General features: G+C 48.8%; 1 protein-coding gene across 1 annotated transcript in view; it reads left to right on the forward strand.

The window, feature by feature from the left end:
* LOC106037110 (dual specificity testis-specific protein kinase 2-like) overlaps positions 1–19,224 on the forward strand; it is a 90,937-nt gene extending 71,713 nt beyond the window's left edge. The window contains exons 10-13 of the transcript XR_007159602.2: positions 12,307–12,453; positions 13,193–13,245; positions 13,498–13,601; positions 18,320–19,224. The gene's annotated coding sequence lies outside the window, so the exon portion shown is untranslated. The remainder of the gene's footprint in view (positions 1–12,306; positions 12,454–13,192; positions 13,246–13,497; positions 13,602–18,319) is intronic.
* Positions 19,225–19,879: the final 655 nt, after the last annotated feature.

Raw genomic sequence — 19,879 nt, forward strand, 5'->3', positions numbered from 1 at the left:
AGGAGACTTCTCAGTACTAGCAGCTGGCTTTTCTTCATCTTCAGACCCTGGGAACTACAGGCCTGTCAGCCTGAACTCAGTGCCAGGAAAGGTGATGGAACAGGTCATCGTGAATGCAATCATGCAATATATGTGTGTCAACCATGCAGGGGATCAGGCCCAGCCAGCATGGGTTCATGAAAGGCAAGTCCTGCCTGACCAACCTCATCTCCTTCTTTGACTGGGTAACCGGCCTGGTGGATGGGGGAAAGGCTGTTGGTGTAGTCTTCCTAGACTTCAGCAAGGCCTTTGACATGGTCTCCCTGAGTGTTCTCCTGGAGAAGCTGGCAGCCCATGTCTTGGACAGGTACACTCTTTGCTGGATTAAAACCTGGCTGGACGGCTGGGCCCAGAGAGTAATGGTGAACGGAGTGAAATCCAGCCGGCAACTGGTCATGACTGGTGTCCCCAGGGGTTGGTGTTGGGGCCCATCCTTTTTAATATCTTTATCGCTGATTTGGACGAGGGAATTGAGTGCACCCTCAGTAAGTCTGCAGATGACACCAAGTTGGGGGGAAGTGTCAATCTGCCGGAGGGTAGGAAGGCCCTGCAGAGGGACCCGGACAGGATGGGTCCTCCCCTGCTCCCGTGGGATGCACCTTCCCTCGCCACCCCGACTATGGGAGCAGAATTTTCTGAAGGCACTGTCCCAGCAGCCAAGGCTTGCCGCTCATCAGACCGCAGAATTGTCACCAGTGGCTGCCCCCCTCAGGCAGCCACAAGGCAGCTCCGGGCGAATGCCGCGCCCCCCACCGCGCCGCCTTCCCACCCCCGCCGCCCCGAGCCCCGCACTGCGGGCGGAGGCACCACCGCTGTGTGCTGCAGTCGGGAGGAGCGCGGAAGGGGTGCTTGGTGGGAATCCCTGCCACCACAGAAAGGGTGCTGAGGATTGGCCGGTGCCCTTCCTCCTTCCCTCAGCGGGACAGCAGTCAGAGCCTTTGTGATTGGCTGCTGCTGTCCACACCTTGCAGTAAGCCTCTTCCCGGTGGCTGCCAACCGCTGGGCTCGTGCGGCTGCGGCCTGGGCCAGCAGCACCCATGGGCTCCCTGTCAGGGCTCCGGAAGGTGGGGAAGCGCAAGGGGCAGCACTAAGTGGGAGTGATGGTGGAGGCAAAGGCGGGCACCATGGCGGCGGTCAGGCCTAGGTTAAAGCCCGTGGTGATATCCTGGGACTGTGTCCTCTCGTGATTTGTGAGCAGCAGTGGTCTTCACAGATTTTGACATCGTCAGTGTGTATTTCCTTGTGAGCACTGGTGGCATTACTAGACCTGTCCCAAATAGCCGCATTGTGATCTGTGACACAGTGAGTGCTAATTGCTAGTTAGTACTAATTATCAGGATTTGTGCTATAGTAGTGAAGGCATCAATGCTCATAGTATAGTAGCAACAGTGACATCACCACTGTTTTTGCCATCATGTGCATTACATGTAAGCCACATTGCAAACGACTATGACGGAAGATGCTTTGCTGGTCATTCGATGTTTTCTGATTTCAGGGCCTTAACGCAGACGACAGTGATGTTAAGGGTGTAAGTGACATTATACAAAAAAATGTCAGAAATAGTATCAGAAACTAGGTCAAAGTCATCACTAACAACAATGTTTTTGCCACTGATGAAGTCACTGCTGTCTGTGCCACCAGCACTGACAATGTTTGGAGCAGCAGTGTCATCAGCTTTCACAGTGACACAAAGGACAGGACATTGAGGTCCCACCAGCAGTTGGGGCACCCTTTCCATCTCCTCAGGGCTGGGGACAGAGTTAGTCCTGCTGAAGCTGTGTGTGGGAACACCTCAGCACCAGTGCGAGGACAGCTGTGGTCCTGATGGTGGTTTGGAGGCACCCTGGGGAGATTGGGGCTGCACCTTTTCCTGGGACTGTGACAGCAATGGACCTGACAGTAGAACTGGAGATGTATTATCCCTGTTCCTAGTTGGGGATGGTGCTGGCCCTGCAAGGGGTAGGGCTGGGGGCACCCACCTTCCTGACCTCACAGCCCTGCTCCTTCTGTTGCAGACCAAGTGGCTTGAAACCAAGATCTGTGTGTGGTGAGTATGGCCTCAAGCCTGTTCTGAAATATTCACAGTGGATCTGCTTTCCCTTACTGTCCCCAGCCATGCCCAGGTCTCCCATTCTCAACTGTCCACACTTGTGCCTACATCCTTTCTCCTTTCTGTCCCTTTTTCTTCCTCCCAGAAGTCTGAGAGGGCACACCTGGGCCCATGAGTTCTCAATGGCCTAGCTGTGTCTGCTTATCCCCAGCTGTCCTCTGCACCCCCTGCCCTTCCCCACCCCCCAGTCCCACTGTCCCCATCTGTCCCCATGTCTCTTGTCATCATTACTCCCTCCCCTCCTCCCCCCCCATCCCTGCAGGACAGACCTGGATATGGTGCCCATGGAACGACTTGAGGCAGCCCCAACCCTGCAGGATCGGTGTGTGTGAGTGAGGGGATGGGGGTGCTTGGAGGGGCCTTGGACACTTGGGTCACCCTGAAACACCTCTGGACTACCTTGGGTCACTTGGGATCCCAGGGGAAAAACACGTGGGGGACCCAAATACCAGGACACCAGAAGGGAACCCTGGAGACACTGTAGGACAATTCTGAGGCACCTGAGACCCCTGAAGACACTCTGGTGACACACTGGGACATTATGGGGGCTCCAGGCATGATTGGGAAAAACCCAGAACATCCTAGGCAACAGATAGGGCACTCTAGGCACCAATGGGACACTTGAATAGTGCCTCTGGGGACTCCCAAAAAATCCTGGGACAACCCGGAGACCAGTAGGACACCCAGGGACCTCACCTCAAGGACTCCCAGGGATACCACTGGTATACCACCATTCACCTCCCACCCCCTCAGGATTCCTTTAGTCTCCCTATCATCCCTGCAGTATCCCAATTCCCTTCATCAACCCCAGTGTCCTTGTCCCACCCAGGACATCCTAGAATCCAGTCCTGGGTGCATATGTCCCCTCCCAGGATGTCCCCATATCTCCTACTGGTATCCTTGTTCCCCGTAGCAGCCCTCTAGGTGTCCATGTCTTCTCCATGCCCCGTTACCATGGTATCCTCCTCAGGTCCCCTCAAGGTGTCCCAGTATGCCCCGGTTGCTCCCCCTGCAAGTGCCCACATTGTGTCTCTGAAGGATATTCTGGTCCCTTTTGGTTTCCCTGTTGTGTCTTCCCAGGTTGTCCCTTTCATATCCCTCAAGCTCTCCCTGTCCCCCTAGAATGTCCCTGTCATATCCCCCTAAGGTGTGCCTGTTCCTACAGTGTGCTGACAGAGGTTCTGCCAGGGCCCCCTGTTGTTCTGGATGCCTACGAAAGGGTCCTGGAACTGGACCAGGAGCTAGACCTGATCCCAGGGCCGCTCTCAGCCCTGTTAGGCATTGTGCGTCAAACCATCATCATGTGCACAGGTATGTGCAGGGCTAGGAGAGGATGGGAGGACACTGCACAGCAAAGGTCTTACCACCGACTCTCCCAATCCCAGAGACACCCTTACTGGATGTGGAGGAGTGCTATACCTACCTCAGTGAGCTGCTGCTGTGCCATGCTGTGCATGTGAGTCTTCACATGCCCCTCACAGCTTTATTGGCATCCATACATTCCTTGCCCCATTCTTGTATGCCTGTTAGTACTTGAATTCTCCCTGCGCACTCCATATGTTTCTCAGCATCCACACAACAACCTAAATACACCCCACATGGTTATTGGCACTTACATACACTGTCCATGCTTATTGCATGGTCCTTATGTACTCCTCCCACACTTAGGCCCTGTGCTCATAGCATGCTTTCCACACACTTACTGGTGTCCCCATGGCATGCTTAGTGGTGCACTTTCCCCATGTACTTGTCTGAACTTGCAGCCTGCACACTCCCACATGCTTCCTTCAGGTTTGCCAGAACTTGCACGTTCCTTGTGCTGTAAACCCTCAGATTCCCAATATGCTTGTTGCATGCTTCTCTCTCTTCCTCTCCCCTCCCCTTGTACGCTCCATGCATACTTACCAACCCCTGGCTTTCTTTTACCTGCTCCTGCCATGGTGCCATTGCTGTAGTGCCCTCCGGTCAATGTGGCTGTATTTGGGCTGACCCAGGTTGCCCGCGTCGCAGCCCATCTCCTCGAAACAGTCCTTCGGCATGCCAAGCTCTATGGCTACATCCTCACACCCCAGGTGAGTTTGACACTGTTGGAAGTATGCAATGGAGGCAGTACCTGCCCTGACCTCACTCCATGTCTTGTGTCCCTGCCCATAGACCTGCCTTGACCTGACCCTGGTTTATGTGGGGAGCCCTGAGCGTGGCCAAGAGGTAGAGGTGTCCACTGCCTTCCCCCAGGAGGAAGGAGAGATCCCTGGGAATCCCAACAAAGGTGGGATCTCCCTAACTGGGAGGTTATGGGGAAAATGCTGGGAATTCAGGGGGCTGGAGCAAGATAGGGCAATGAAAGGGACCGTAGTGTAAGTGGGGGCACACCCTCCTATCTGGGGTGCACTGTAGGATCTCAGAGGAATGGAGGATCATGTGGAGGGTCATGGGAGGTACCTGTGGGCACCCAGTGGTCTGGAGGGGTCAAATGACACCTTAGGGTTATAAGGAGGGTCATGTGAAGTACAACAGCATCTGGTTGCATCAAGGGGGGCACTTAGGATCATGAGGTGTTTGGAGAGGACTGGACGGCACGCCAGGACTATGGATGGCCCTGGGAACCCACAGGATCAGGCCATACCTTGCTCCATGTCCACCTGCTCCCCTGGTTCCACCATGTCTTTCACTGTCCAGTAGCAGCTTCATCCTGAGCCCTGTCTTCTCGATGTCCTGCTTTGTTCCTGGTAGAACATGTCCCTTGTTTTCACAGTCCTGCTGTATCCTTTGCCAGGCCCTTAACATGCCCTCTCCCTGTGTTCCCTGTATCCCTCTTCCCCAGTCACTGGTTCCAAGCCCTAACTCCTGACCTCTGTTACCCTCTATGCCCTGTCTGCATGCACCCCAGTTTTAGTCTCTGACCTCTGCTCACTTACATCCCCTCCTTGTCCCCATGTCCCCCTGTGTATTCCCTGTGTCCCTGGTGTCAGGCCCTGCGCCCTGTCTTCCTGTGCCTCCTGTTCCCCTGTCTCTGATGCCTGGCCATGACCTGTGTGCCTGTGTCCTCAGGGTCTTCATTACAGGAGGTAGTAGTGGCTGAGCTGGTCCAGGTAGCTCAAGTTTGGAGCCAAGATGTGGAGGCAGAGCTCCTGTGTGGTCATGATCAACGTGGGACCTGCCTGTCCCCTGCAGAGATAAGCATGACCAAGGAGGATGCCTCTGGGTCCCACCAGACCTCCCCCAGGGGCAAGAAACACCTTGGAAAACCCCAGGGATCTTGCCAGGGAAATAAAGGCCTTGGACTGTGCCAGCATCTCTGTGTTGTCTGTGGAACCTGCCCTATGTCCCATAGGATTCCCTTAGGACTCCCTCTGGGACACCTCTGGGGAACTCCTCTATCTACTGGGTCCCCAGCATTCTTTGGGATGTCACCCCATGTCACTAGGTTCTCATATCCCCTCCCTTGGAGTGCCCCACACCCATCCCAAAGCATATAGACCCCCTTTTTCTCACAATATTCATTATCTGTGGCCCCAGTGGATGTGGTTAATCTGGTGGCATTGGTCCAAATACCAAATACAATTTATTTTCAGAATTGCAATCTCTTGCAACAGTTGGAAGCAAGATGGGCTAGTTAGACCTTCAGTAACTGCATGCTAAGAGAATGCCACCACCTCACTTATTCTCAATCTATTGCACGCTAATACTTGCTCTGGAACTTTGGTCTAACCTATAAACAAGCAAGGTTTAGGTGATCACAGAGCAGCTGTGATTTGACAAGGCATATTCATGAGTAAAAAAAAAAAACAACAAAAAACAAAAAAAACTAGTTCACTTTTCTGAACATGTCTTCAGAGCTTTGCCTGCTCAGGATTTACAGGGATGAAACATTGTGATTCAGTTCATCCAGACCACCCACTTATACACAAACTCAGGCCTAGAGGCTTCCTCAACGTGATGAGCACTTTTGGAAGTCTGTATTTGCCTGCTCTCTCCTAAATACAGAGTGTAGCTGTGACAGATGCTCCAGCTGTGTTTGAATGGTATCTGTGAAAGCTAATATGTTATGCTTATATTTATTCTTCACCCAAGGAATATCACATACACGAACACACACACAAGACTTGCCTGCTGCTGTGCAGTCAGGCACAGGTGGCCACACAAGCTCATACAAAAACCACGTCTCTGCTTCTGCCCTATCTATCCCCTAATCAGGGAGAAGTGACATCAGAAGCACTAGCTCGAAGACACTCCCAGGAAGACATGGTTCAGGTCTCAAAGACAGAGTTTCTTCTACACTCAGAAAATGTGCTTAGAAAACCCACCCACTCACTGCAAAGGCCTTTGTGTGAAGCACAAAAAAACAGCAACAATTCTCCCACTGAAGAGAAGGGTGAGCATTGAGTGGGCAGTCTCAACTCTTTGAAATGCATTGGGAGGAAAGATTTCTCCTCACATACAAACTTTCCTGTCCAGGTTTTAGTTGGGATAGAGTTAATTTTCTTCATAGTAGCTGGTATGGTGCTGTGTTTTGAATTTAGGATCAGAATAATATTCATAGCAAATATGCATAGTACACTACATTTTAGTTGTTGCTGAGCAGTACTTACACAGAGTCAAGGACCTTTCAAAGGGGACACGAACAGGACAGATGGCCCAAACTGGCCAAAGGGATATTTCACACCAGATTGTGTCATGCTGAACAATGAAAGTGGGGGGAGTTGGCCAGGGAGGCTACTGTTGGTCTAGGACTGGCTGGGCATCAGTTAGCTGGTGAGCAATGGTGTCCTGCATCACTTACTTGCTTTGTATATTCATTTTGTTAATATTATTTTTTTCTTTCCTTTCCCCCTTTTTTTTTTTTTATTAAACTGTCCCGATCTCAGTACAATAAATTGATTTATTTTTTATTTTATTTTATTTTTTATTTTTACGTATAAATAACTATTTAAGTATAACACCCAGACATGTGCCCTGAGGCTGAATAGTTAGGAGTGACAGGGTGTGTGGGATAGTGTGGCCAGGCACCTAGAATAGAGGACACCTCCAGTGTTCTGGAATTTCATCTCTGAACAAGAGTAAAATCCCAATAAACTGTTAAAATGTTTGGGAAAAAGTATGCTGTTGCCCTGGCCATTCCAGACAGTCACAAATCACTGCAATGTGCTGGGGCCTTGCCCATGCCTACCGAGCCCTTTTCAACACTATTCAGCACCCTCAATGGGAAGAGGTTTCTGGATGTGATGACAAAATAGCACACTGGGGCTAATCCAACTCCCATAACAGTCACAGTGGCTGTTGTGTCTGTTTTGATGACAGAAACTGTGGCTCAACCAGAAAGCCAACTGGTGTCAGTATCATTTGCCCCTATAGTCAAGAAGAAGCAATAGAAGCAGAGGTCAGCTTGTCTAGCAAGGGAAGAAGCAGCTTCTCCTAGGAGAGAACAGAAGGAAGAATTAGAAGAGGCAAACTGCTATGCAGGGCCATTGTGAGAACAGGAGGAGGAAGAAGGCAGAAGGCTTTAAAAAGTCAGAAACCACCTAATCTCTATCTCAGAGTGAGCTGCGAGATATATGAAAAGATTTCAGCTGTCGTCCAGGTAAGCACGTTATCACCTGGCTGCTCTGATGCAGGGATAATGGGGACAGTAGCCATGAATTAGAGGGCAAGGAAGCCAAGCAGCTGAGATCCCTCTCTAGGGAAAAGGTCATTGATGAAGTGATTGGGAAATGGGAAAAAGCCCTTAGCCTTTGGAAATGATGGAATGCACTGTTGTCTTATACCAGTGCACTGGCAGTGATGAGCTGGGAAGATGGAGAGGAACCAACAGTGGATGTAGTGGCCAGCCAACTCTGCCAACACAAAGAAAATCTCTCTGCTTCCGTATGGACCTGCATATCAGCTGTGGAGAAATTGTCCTGAGAGGTCCAGCAACTCAAATAGAATATATCTTCCTCCCCACCCATATGGACCGGTATCTCAGCTATTAGGAGTAAGGATTCCTCTGTCCATTGGTTTTGCCTGCGGGACCAGAGGGAGAACATGAGGAAGTGGGGAGGGGGACAATGCAGTCATTGGTCCCAGCCAACATGGGTTCATGAGGGGTAGGTCCTGCCTAACAAATTTGATTTCTTTTTATGATAAGATCACCCATCTAGTCAATCAAGGGAAACCAGTTGATGTGATCTTTTTGGACTTCAGCAAAGCTTTTGACATGGTTTCCCATAGGATCCTACTGGACAAAATGTCCAGCATACAGCTAAACAAAAACATCATACGATGGGTGAGCAATTGGCTGACGGGCAGGGCTCAAGGGGTTGTGGTAAATGGGGCCACATCAGGCTGGTGGACGGTCACTAGTGGGGTCCCTCAAGGCTTCATTTTAGGGCCAGTCCTCTTCAATGTTTTTATAAATGATTTGGATATAGGACTAGAAGGTGTTTTGAACAAATTTGCCGATGACACCAAACTTGGAGGAGTTGTGGACTCGGATGAGGGTGGAAAGGCCTTGCAGAGAGATCTGGACAGATTGGAGAGCTGGGCGATCACCAACCACATGAAGTTTAACAAAAGCAAGTGCCGGGTCCTGCACCTGGGATGGGGCAACCATGGCTATACGTACAGACTCGGCGATGAGACGCTGGAGAGCAGCCCTGCAGAGAGGGATCTGGGGGTTGTGGTTGACAGCAAGTTGAATATGAGCCAGCAGTGTGCCCTGGAAGCCAGGAGGGCCAACCGTATCCTGGGATGCATCAAGCACGGCATTGCTAGTCGGTCGAGGGAAGGGATTGTCCCATTCTACTCTGTGCTGGTGCAGCCTCACCTCAAGTACTGTGTGCAGTTCTGGGCACCACAGTAAAAAAAAGAACGTGAAACTGTTGGAGAGTGTCCAGAGGAGGGCAACAAAGATGGTGAAGGGCCTAGAGGGGAAGACGTATGAGGAGTAGCTGAGGTCACTTGGCCTGTTCAGCCTGGAGAAGAGGAGGCTGAGGGGAGACCTCATCACAGTCTACAACTTCCTCGCGAGGGGGAGTGGAGAGGCAGGTGACCTATTCTCCATTACCACCAGTGACAGGACCCGCGGGAACAGTGTTAAGCTGAGGCAGGGGAAATTTAGGCTGGACATCAGGAAGAGGTTCTTCACTGAGAGGGTGGTCGCCCACTGGAACAGGCTCCCCAGTGAAGGAGTCACTGCACCAAGCCTGTCTGAATTTAAGAAGAGATTGGACTGTGCACTTAGTCACATGGCCTAAAATTTTGGGCAGACCTGTGCGGTGCCAGGAGTTGGACTTGATGATCTTTATGGGTCCCCTCCGACTCGGGATATTCTATGATTGTATGATTCTAAGTGGGATGGGAAAATCTACCTTGACACTAGAGGCACAGATAAGTGAGTTGCAAGAAAGAACAGCAGCAAAAGCAGGGTTCTGCCAGTAAAATTGGTGCTCCAGTTTCCAGCGGGCAGTTCCCCAGAGTAGAAGGGCTGATATTTCTTCCGTTCTTGATGAAGGGTCTTCTTGTTTTCATTTACAAGAAGTGAGTAAAAGATGCTATGACAAAGACTAGGGGAGCCCTGCCTTCGATTAGGTGGAGGAAAGGGACAACCAGGTTTATTGGAATGTTTGGATTCAATGACCTGGCACATCAGACCCCGAGGAGTATCAGGCTGAAGTGAGACTAACTGGCAGTGCAAGGCAGAAGCACACCATTGCGACTGGTGCAGAAGCTCCATGGCATAGACCCAGGAGAGAACCCAGAAGAGTACCAGTGGGCTTTTGGCATAGCTGCTTTGGAATGGAGAAGACCAAACTGCTGTCTACTTTGCCCAATCTCTCAGAGTACCCTTCTCTTTAGAGGGACCTGGACAGGATGGATCGATGGGCAAAGGCCGATGGGATGAGGTTGAACATGGCTAAGTGCCGGGTCCTGCACTTTGGCCACAGCAACCCCATGTAGCGCTATAGGCTTGGGGGAGAGTGGCTGGAAAGCTGTGCAGAGGAAAAGGATCTCTGGGTGTTGGTTGATGCTTGCCTGCCTAAACATGAGCCAGCAGAGTGCCCAGGTGGCCAAGAAGGCTAACGACATCCTGGCTTGTATCAGGAATTGTGTAGCCAGCAGGACCAGGGAGGTGCTCATTCCCCTGTACTCAGCTCTGGTGAGGCCGCACCTCAAGTACTGTGCTCAGTTTTGGGCTCCTTACTACAACATCGAGGCCCTGGAACGTGTCCAGAGAAGGGCTACAAAGCTGGTGAAGGGCCTGGAACACAAGTCCTGTGAGGAGCAGCTGAGGGAACAGGGGTTGTTCAGTCTGGAGAAGAGGAGGCTTGGGGAGACCTTATTGCTCTCTACAACTGCCTGAAAGGAAGTTGTGGGAAGCTGGGGGTCGGCCTCTTCTCACAGCTAACTAGTGATAGGACTAGAGGGAATGGCCTTAAGTTGTGCCAGGGGAGGTTTAGTTTGGAAATTAGGACACATCTCTTCTCAGAAAGAGCAGTCAGGCATTGGAATGGGTTGCCCAGGGAGGTGGTAGAGTCGCCGTCCCTGGGGGTGTTTAAGGAAAGGTTGGACGTGGTGCTTAGGGACATGGTTTAGTGGTTGACATTTGTAGTAGGGTGATGGTTGGACCAGATGATCTTGAAGGTCTTTTCCAACCTTAATGATTCTATGATTCTGTGGAGAGGACCATGGTGGCAGCCCATGGGGTACCACAGTGGAGCAGATTTCTGTGCTGCAGCCCGTGGAGGAGCCCACACCAGGAGGAGGAGATCTGGGGGGAACTGTGGCCCGTGGGGGACTTGCGTTAGAACACTTTGCTTCTGATGGGTGGAGCCTGTGGTGTATTTGGAGAAGTTCTTGAAGAACTGGTGCCTGTGTGAAGTCCATGCAGGATCAGTTTGGGAAGGATGGCATCCTGTGGGAGAAACCCCACAATGGAGAAGAGACAGAGAGTGACCATGGAGACTGTGAAGTGTTATATATTGACTGCAGCCCCCCTTCCCTGTTCCCCCATGCAGTTCAGGGGGAAGGATGTAGAAGAGGGTGGATGGGGGAAGCTGTTTTTAGTTTTTCACTGCTCTAGCTTGTTAGCAATAGGTAATAAATTGCATTAATGTCCCTATGTTGAATATTGAGGCCCTTGAGTCTTTTCCATTTTATTTTCTTCCCCTTTCCTTTTGAGGAGGAGGAGTGAGAGAGCAGTTGTGGTGGCGGTTGTGGTTGTAATAGCTCCATACTTGCATAAATCCCATGCGAAGTTTGGAGATTCATTTCCTTTTCCCCTGCCAAGGAAGGTGAGGAGAAAGGCCACCCAAAAACATCTTTCACTGGATGATACTAAAACAACAAAGAGAGGTATACAGATAGAAAAAATAGTCTTCTGCAAGCCTATCCTACAAGAGATGCAAGATATGAACAAAGCAGGCTTAACAATTTACGCTGTCCAAACTCACAGTTAACTGAGACAGGATTGCCCAGCCTTACTGGTCTCCCAGATCCTTGCTGTGCCATAGTGTTTTGGCAGTGCTAGGGTTCTTTTGAACACCACAGCTCGTTCTTTCCCTGTGGCGTGTCCAGGCTGGGACATGGACAGATGGTTTGCATGCACTTAACTTACCTGCTTCCTGGTGTGCTCTCTCTTCACTTTTGCAGCAGTGTTCACAGGGCTTGGACGTGCGTATTGATTGCAGCTCGCTAAGCATAGCTCGAGACACCCAGCACGTGCTTTGATTTTTGTGGCTCTGGCATTGCCAGGCTGAGGACATCACTTTTAGAAGCTATTCTCTGTTTCATTGGTTTTCTCTTTTTTAAATGCTCATCCTCTTTTTCTGGGAGTGCATCCTTTCCAAGCTGGATATCAGGTGCTGCTCCAAAGTCAGATCGCTGAGATTTCAATGGCAAAATGCCAAGAACCTTACACTGCACTCAAAGAATACTGAATTTCCTTTGGAAAGCTGTACACAACCATACTCTGAGCTTTGTCACACCCCAAAACCTAAGACCTAAACAGAACCCTCACACCAGGCAAAGCGCACTGCAGCTTAGTGCCAAGGAGCACTGGAGCTCGGCCCTCCTCCCCGACTGCACCTTTGATTTTGTCACTCTGGCATTGCCAGTGCGAATATATATTCTCTGATATGTTGTTTTTCTTTTTTGTTAATGCTTCTCCTCTTCTTCAGGAGTCCATCCTTTCCGAAGTGGACATCAAGTGCTGCTCTGAAGTTGGGACCGTGACCTTTTAATGGCAAAGTGGCAAGAACCTTACACTGCAGTCAAGGAGACCTGAAATTCATTTAGCAAGCTTTACGCATCCTCCCTCCCATCAGGTCTCTGCACTTTCCTTCCAAACCTTTCCCTCCCCTAATACTCACCCTAACCTTAGATAAAAGCTACCTAAGCTACCTAGGAAATGCTGGTGACGACAGCCTTTTGGGAGACCACAACTGGCAGCCTTAATACAATCCCCCCCACAACAGGACTCTGAGCTTTGTCGCTTCTCAAAACCTATGCCCTAAACAGACCCCCACCCCTGCCCCGGGCAAAGCGCACTGCAGCAAAAGGCCAAGAAGTGTTTTGCCAAGGGCAAGCCTTGCTGTGCTCTAGTGTTTTGGCGGTGCTAGGGTTCCATTGAACACCACGGCTTGTTCTGTCACTGTGGTGTGTCCAGGCTGGGACCTGGCCAGATGGTTTGGGTGTAATTAATTTACTGCTTCCTGGTGTGTTCTCTCTTCGCTTTTTGCAGGATCCTGACCCTATGCAAATTGTAGCTAGCCTCGCCAGAGTGCCAGAGCTCTACTCTTCTCCCTGACTGTAGCTTTGATTGCGTTGCTCTTGCATTGCCAGCCTGATTCCATCACTTTTACAAGTGTTTCTCCATTTAATTTATTTTATTTTTTGAAACCATCTCTTCCAGGTGCTGAGGCAAGAGGGCTACTGTTTTGAAACGATAAAATTAAAAATGGGATCACTTGTGGTGTTGAGGGATGGGTGCTAGTGCTGGCAGAGGAATGATTATCTTCTTTTCTCTCTCTCTCTCTCTCTCTTTTTGTTTTTTTTTTGTTAAAGCTGAAATGCAGCATCCAAAATGGGATATCATGACCCAAGCTGCCTCTGGCAAGGTGAGTGATGAACAGATGTAGCAGTTATTTTTTGGGGTGCTGTTGTCACTGCAGTTCTTTTACTACATAAAATACAGTAAAAATCCTGTCTGCATTTTAGGGGTGCTGTAGCTGGCTTATGAGGGCAGATAGAATCATCTGCCTCGGGGGCAGGTGAGCAGCTGCGGTAAGGGAGCGGATGAGAGTAACTGTGCTAGGGGTGCTGTGGCTTTGGCTGCTACCTCAGCCTGTGCTTTTCTTCCTCTTTGACAGGTGTCTCACACAGTCTCTGCGGGGCACACTGCACACTGAAGAGCAGTGTGAGAAGGTGGGCTGGTCATCGGCTAGGTTGGAGCAGAATGGCTGAGTAGCGCAAGGTGAGAAGGGTCTCCCTCTTGCTTTGCAGGTGGCATGACACGCTCTCAACTGATGTCGCTGTAAGGAATGGTCCAGCAATTCGTGCCACTAAGGGATTTGAAGGGTTAACATTGAGGCCTGGGTTTAGGTGATAAGAGAACAAAGGGATTTCTTTAGAGAAAAACTGCTGACTCTGCACAGACGTGCAGTAACTTCTGACATCCGGCCAAGAGACCACCAGATAAGGAGGAAGAATATGAGCCTCCCGTCCAAGCGGCCCCTGAGAGACTACCAGAGACTGATAAGCAGGCACCCCTGGGAGGACTTCAGATTCGGGAAACCAATTATAATAACCCTGGCTCTTTTAGAAGTAGTAATAAATATGTATTAGCCTAGGAGTATAAAAAAATCAGCTGTCTTATGTAACGGGTGTGCGTCTTGGTGGAGCAGAGACTCCCGGTGCACCCAGCACTGTCTGCTTGCCTCTATTCGTTTAATAAATTGCAAACTTCGACTGCAGTCCTGTTTGGGACTCAGTCATTTATAACATCACTGAGGATTTGAGGCGAGGCCAGAGAGCAGCAAGGAGCGGCACGTGCAGCAGCACTTCCAAGCACTGCAGTTGCTTTCTCTTTTGTTCACCAGGTGCTGTGGGCAAGGTGGGATGTGACATCAGTCTTTAGAATTGGTCTTTTATAATTGTCGCATAGCTTCTGGGAATGGTGATGTAGCAGATAAAGTCTGCATGGGACAGGGAACAAGGGAAAGCATTTAGATTTTTCAGGTTTTAGCTAACCCAGGGAGTATGCTGTATATCAACCACAAGGACAGGACTGAGGCAGGGAGTATGAGGATGGGACAACACTAAAAGATAAGGGAAGAAAAGACTTCATACACACAGATAATAAAACAAGCAGGAACTGGCTTGGACTGCTGAAGTCTGTAATAGAAAGGAAGGGTCAGAAATTTAGCAGTGAGGAAGACTTCTGGCCTTCATCAAGACCACCAGAGTACACCAGACAACCACCCGAGGACTCTAGCATGCATGCAAATAGGGGTGGGAACCTATGTTAATAATTCTTCAGATACCTAATGAATATGCAGGAGACTTACGGGGAAGTGAGATGAATATGTGTATATCAAATTACTATAAACACCCATGTTGTGTGTGTGTTAGGTAGAGTGATCCCCCCCACACCCAGTGCTGTAATAAAGAATACCCACTTAATGTGTTTAATAACTTTGGTTATTGAGTTTTCACTGCATCATGCACACAGCAGTGTGTAATATCAGTCTATTTCTGCAGGTGAAGAGGGACTTGAAGCCCCATTCAGTGTAGCCTGTGTACGCCTTGATGGGGATGAAGTCTGCTTTCCAGCAATCTATAAAGCCAAGCTGTGTCTGTGTCTTGAGCATCTAGGGCCTGCATCTGTGCTTTCGTGCCTCTATATAGCATTTGGCACCTATGTCAATACCTTTTGGGCTTTAATTTAGCGTTTGGGGTCTGTGTTTGGGTTTTGGGGCCCATCTGGAGTCCTTGGGACTGCATGTGGGTTTTGCGGCTTGCATCTTGGGCATTAGGGGCCTGTCTTTAGCATTTGGGGCCTGCATCTGGGGTTTGGGTCTGTCTGTAGTGTTCAGTGCCTGTCTGTAGTGTTTGCGGCCTGTGTCTGAACTTTTGCAGCCTGTCTGTAGCTTTTGGGGCCTTCATCTGGGATCTGGTGCCTGCGTCTGAGCTTTGGGGCCTGCATCCTGGGTTTGGCGCCTGACTGTAGCGGTTGGGGCCTGTCTTTAGCCCTTTTGGCCTCCATCTGGGATTTGGGGTGTTCTGTAGTGTTTGGGATCTGTCTGTAGATGTTTGGGGCCTGTGTCCAGGGTTTTGTGGACTGTCTAGTGTTTGGGGCCTGCATCCTTGGTTTGGGGCCTGCATCTGGGGTTGGGGCTTTTCTGTAACGTTTGGGGCCTGTCTGTGGTGTTTGGGGCTTTACTGTAGTTTTAAGCATCGTGTATATTGTGCATTTTTTCCTTTGTTCCTTGTTTGGGGTTTGGGGCCTGTTACTTGTTTGGGGTTCGGGGCAGTTTGGGGTTGAGACTAGGGTCAGTGACATTAGCATTAGGGGGTTGAGGTTAAGGGTTAGGGTTGGGGTTAGAGTTGTTAGGGTTTAGGGGAATTAGGATTTTAGAGTGAGGGTGTTGGGGTTTTAGGGCATCAAGGTTATAGGTTGTTAGGGTTTTTGAGTTTTAGAGTTAGAGTGTTAGGGTTTTAGGGTGTTAGGATTTTAGGGTGAAACAATGAGTATAAAGTAGAAAATATAAGCTGAAGGGATTGCTGAAATTGTTAAACTGTTTTATCGGCCTTGCACAATAAGTCTCAGCTCTAGCTACAAAATCAAGGCTGAAGAAGGAACACAGTGCCCAAAATAGAACTCAAGCAATTGACTTATCCGAGTTTGAAAAAAAAGCAAAACTGCTGAAGTGGTAAACAGTGACAGAGCGTGCGGAAAACTAAAAGGAGAAAAATACAAGGTGAAGAAGACTGATAGCCTTCATCAGAAAGACCCCAAAGTGGGACCACCAGAAAGTACTGCGCATGTGAAAGTAGGAGGAACAATATGCGAATTAGTTCTGAGAAACCATTAACATAAATCCTGCTCTTTCTTGGAAAATTGCATGCATACGTATATCACTGTACCATAAATAAGTACTCATTGTCTTGCTTAGGTATACGTGTTCGGTGGCATTATCCCCCATGTACCCAGTGCTGTTAATAAAGAATACCTGCTTATAATTCTCCAAAACAAGTCTTGGAAAGACACATTGCTTTGGTGTTTCAAGGCTTTTAAGGTTTTAGGCTATTAAGGTTTTTAGGGTTAGGGTTTTAAGGTTTTTAGGGTTAGGTTTTTAAGGTTTTTAAGGTTAGGGTTTTAAGGTTTTCAGGGTTACGGTTTTAGGGTTAGGCTTTAATGGTTTTAGGGTTTAGGTTTTAAGGTTTTTAGGGTTCAGATTTTAAGGTTTTTAAGGTTAGGGTTTTAGGGTTTTAGGGTTAGGTTTTTAGGGTTTTAAGGTATGTAGGTTTAGGGTTTTAAGGCTAGGGTTTTAAGGTTTTTAGCGTTAGGGCCATAGGGTTAGTGTTTATGGTTTTTAGGGTTAGGGTTTTAAGGTTTTTAGGATTTTAAGGTTTTTAGGTTTAGGGTTTTAGTGCTTCAGGGTTTTTAGGGTAAGGGTTATCTGCCACTTAGGGTTAGGGGTTAGGTTATGGTCAGGTTTAGCTCCGTTATGGTTAGGGTTAGCTCTGTTGGGGTTAGGGTGTATGTTAGGGTTAGGGTCCCCACAGCTGTTAGGGGTTAGGGTTAGGGTCAGACCCCAGCCTAGGGGTATGTGTATGTATGCTGTACATATTTTTTAGGGTCCTAATTAGGGTTTGGCACAGTGTTCTGGTTAAGGTTACGTTTAGGCTTGTTTGGAAAGAGAGAAGGTGCAGAGTCCTGTTGTGTGTGGGGTTGCGTAAAGGCTCCCCAAGGGAGTTCAGGTGTACACAAAGGCTTCCATTGGAAGCACTTTTTGATGGAAGAAAGTGGTGCTGTATGTGTTTTCTAGGGTCCTAATTAGGGTTAGGGTTAGGGTTAAGGTTAGGGTTAGGGTTAGTCCCCATGGCTGGTCCCCAGAGCTGGTCCCCAGGTCCGGTTGCCAGAACTGGTCCCAAGACCTGGTACCCTGAGCTGGTCCGCATATCTAGACCGCAGATGTGCTCTCCCAGACCTTGTCAAGAGAACTCGTCCCCACACATGGTCACTAGCTCTTCTCCCAACATCTGGTCCCCAGAGCTGGTCCTCAGACCTGGTCTGCAAACCTGGTCCCCAGACCTGCTCCCCAGACCTGGTCCCCAGACATGGTCCCCAGACATGGTCCCCTGCTCCGGTCCCCAAACCTGCTCCCCTGACCTGCTCCCCACACCTGTTCCACAGATCTGGTCTCCAGAGCTTGTCCACAGTTGTGGTCACAAGATGTGGTCCCAGACCTGCTCCCCAGATCGAGTCCCCAGACCTGCTCCCCACATCTGGTCCCCAGACCTGGTCCCTAGACTTCGTCCCCATATCTGGTCCCCAGGGCTGGTCCCCAGATCTGGTCCCCAGGTCTGGTTCCCAGACCTGGTCCACAGACATGGTCCCCAGATCTGGTCACGGATCTGGTCCCCCGATATGGTCCCCTGATCTGGTCCCCAGAATTTTTTTCGCCAGGAACTCGATTTGACAGAGCTGTCAACTGTTTCTTTAGCTTTGAGGATACTGAAATGGTCCCTGGCCAAGAACCACTTCCCAGCCTGTCTCTAAAAAAAGCTGCTTAGGGCTAAAATCTGAGTTTCCCTTCTGTTACGTGAACATCAGAGAGACTCATCCTCCCTTCTCAGTTGACTTCGGTGCTGCCTAGTCTTAAGATTTTCAGTACTCAGTTGCATCCCCCAGACCCTCGTATTTTGAGAGGGATTGTACTCCCCTTACATAATATAGGAATCCCATTTTTCTGTCTCAAGGGTGAATGGTGTAAGGCACTTATAAATCATTGCAGATTGTGGTTGTTGTCAATTGCCATGTAAATTAAGGCCATGCAAGTACCTTCTGCTGTTTCATCTTCCCTTTCATTTGTTGTCTGGTTACTACTCAATATTACCTATTGGGTGAAATGTCCTAAAAAAGCATTACTTTTTAATTTTAACAACTTTTGTTTTTTCTTTCTCTAGGTCTGCCAGCAGCTGACAAGGTAGAAAGATGTGCTTTTCTCTTTCATTCTTGTGAAGTTAGAGGCAGTGCCGATTTAAACTGTGACTGAGGCTCTGCAATGGTGCAAGTCTATCTTACTACTTCAAATCCAGTGACACAACCTGAGTTTACATTAATTAACGTTCAAGGATTCAAGCAATTTAAAGCTTTTGGACAATGACAATTATTTGAAAACATTCCTACAGGTTTATTTTCTTCATTTACATTTGGTTGCTATCTCCATCTTATTCAAAGCAGTCAGGACTGGTTTGCTTCTCTCTTCTCTGGAAATTTGCACTAGGAACCAGTGTTAGGATCAGAATCCTGATCTAAGAGTATGATGACAAATGTTGCATTCCAAGTTGGAAATTGGAGAGGAAAATCTTCATGTATACGTAAGAATTCTGCTCAAACAGCTGATGACACTTTTTCTTACACCTTAACAGATGCTTACACCTTTTAACTTTCTACCTGAGAAACAACAGGTAGTTTCTACGTTTCCCTTGGGGATAGTGTACTCTTCTGTATTTTGCTTCTATACAAACAGTTCAAAATTTTAAAGTCATGTTGTCAGTCATACAACCAAACAACCTTGCACGGCATTACTTATTCCCCCCCAGATAGATCAAGCCCTGAATGCAAGACCAGACAAGGAAATAATGCCAACATGTAAAACTAACTTGTAAATACATTACTTTTTGGCAGGCTTTTTGGCACTTTGTGGGGCTTAACTGTACTTCAGTGAGAAGAATGTCCTCTGGTGTGAACTGAAATTATATCTCTATGCCACAGTTTCTACTTTTTTTTTTTTTAGAGGGGGTGGAGGGAGAGGGGCAGAATTCCTTGTGGACACCTGAAGGAGTTGCAAAATAAAATAAAATTGAGGTGAAGGAAAAGTTCCTTCTCTGTTGTTGTTGTTGGTTTTGTTTTCTTTTCCACACAGTCTTAAAATGAAGGTCCCCTTTTCTGGCCTTTGGCAGATTGTAAGCATGCCAGAACACTTCACATTACGTAGATCATATTTGTCTGAAATGATAATATCATACCTATAGTCTGCTGCAGGCTGAAAAGTAGCCTATGCCTCAGGAAATGAAATTATCCTATTCAGAAGAAACACCATCCAGAAGAAACTTCAGTTGTGAGAGCCTGAATTCTCGCTGAAACCAAAGGCGAGTATAGAATCGTAGAATAGCCTGAGTTGGAATGGTCCCGTAAGGATCATCGAGTCCAACTCCTGGCACCACACAGGTCTACCCCAAAATTCAGACCATGTGACTAAATGCACAGTCAAAATGCTTCTTAAACTCTGGCAGGCTTGGTGCAGTGAATCCTTCCCTGGGGAGCCTGTTCCAGTGGGCGACCACCCTCTCAACGAAGAACCTCTTCCTGATGTGTAGCCTAAACCTCCCCTGCCTCAGCTTGACACCATTCCCGCGGGTCCTATCACTGGTGACTAAAGAGAATAGATCGGCGCCTGCCCCTCCACTCCCCCTCATGAGGAAGCTGTAGACTGCGTTGAGGTCTCCCCTCAGCCTCCTCTT

This window comes from Anser cygnoides, chromosome 20 (assembly GCF_040182565.1).
Source record: "Anser cygnoides isolate HZ-2024a breed goose chromosome 20, Taihu_goose_T2T_genome, whole genome shotgun sequence".
NCBI classification, from domain to species: domain Eukaryota; kingdom Metazoa; phylum Chordata; class Aves; order Anseriformes; family Anatidae; genus Anser; species Anser cygnoides.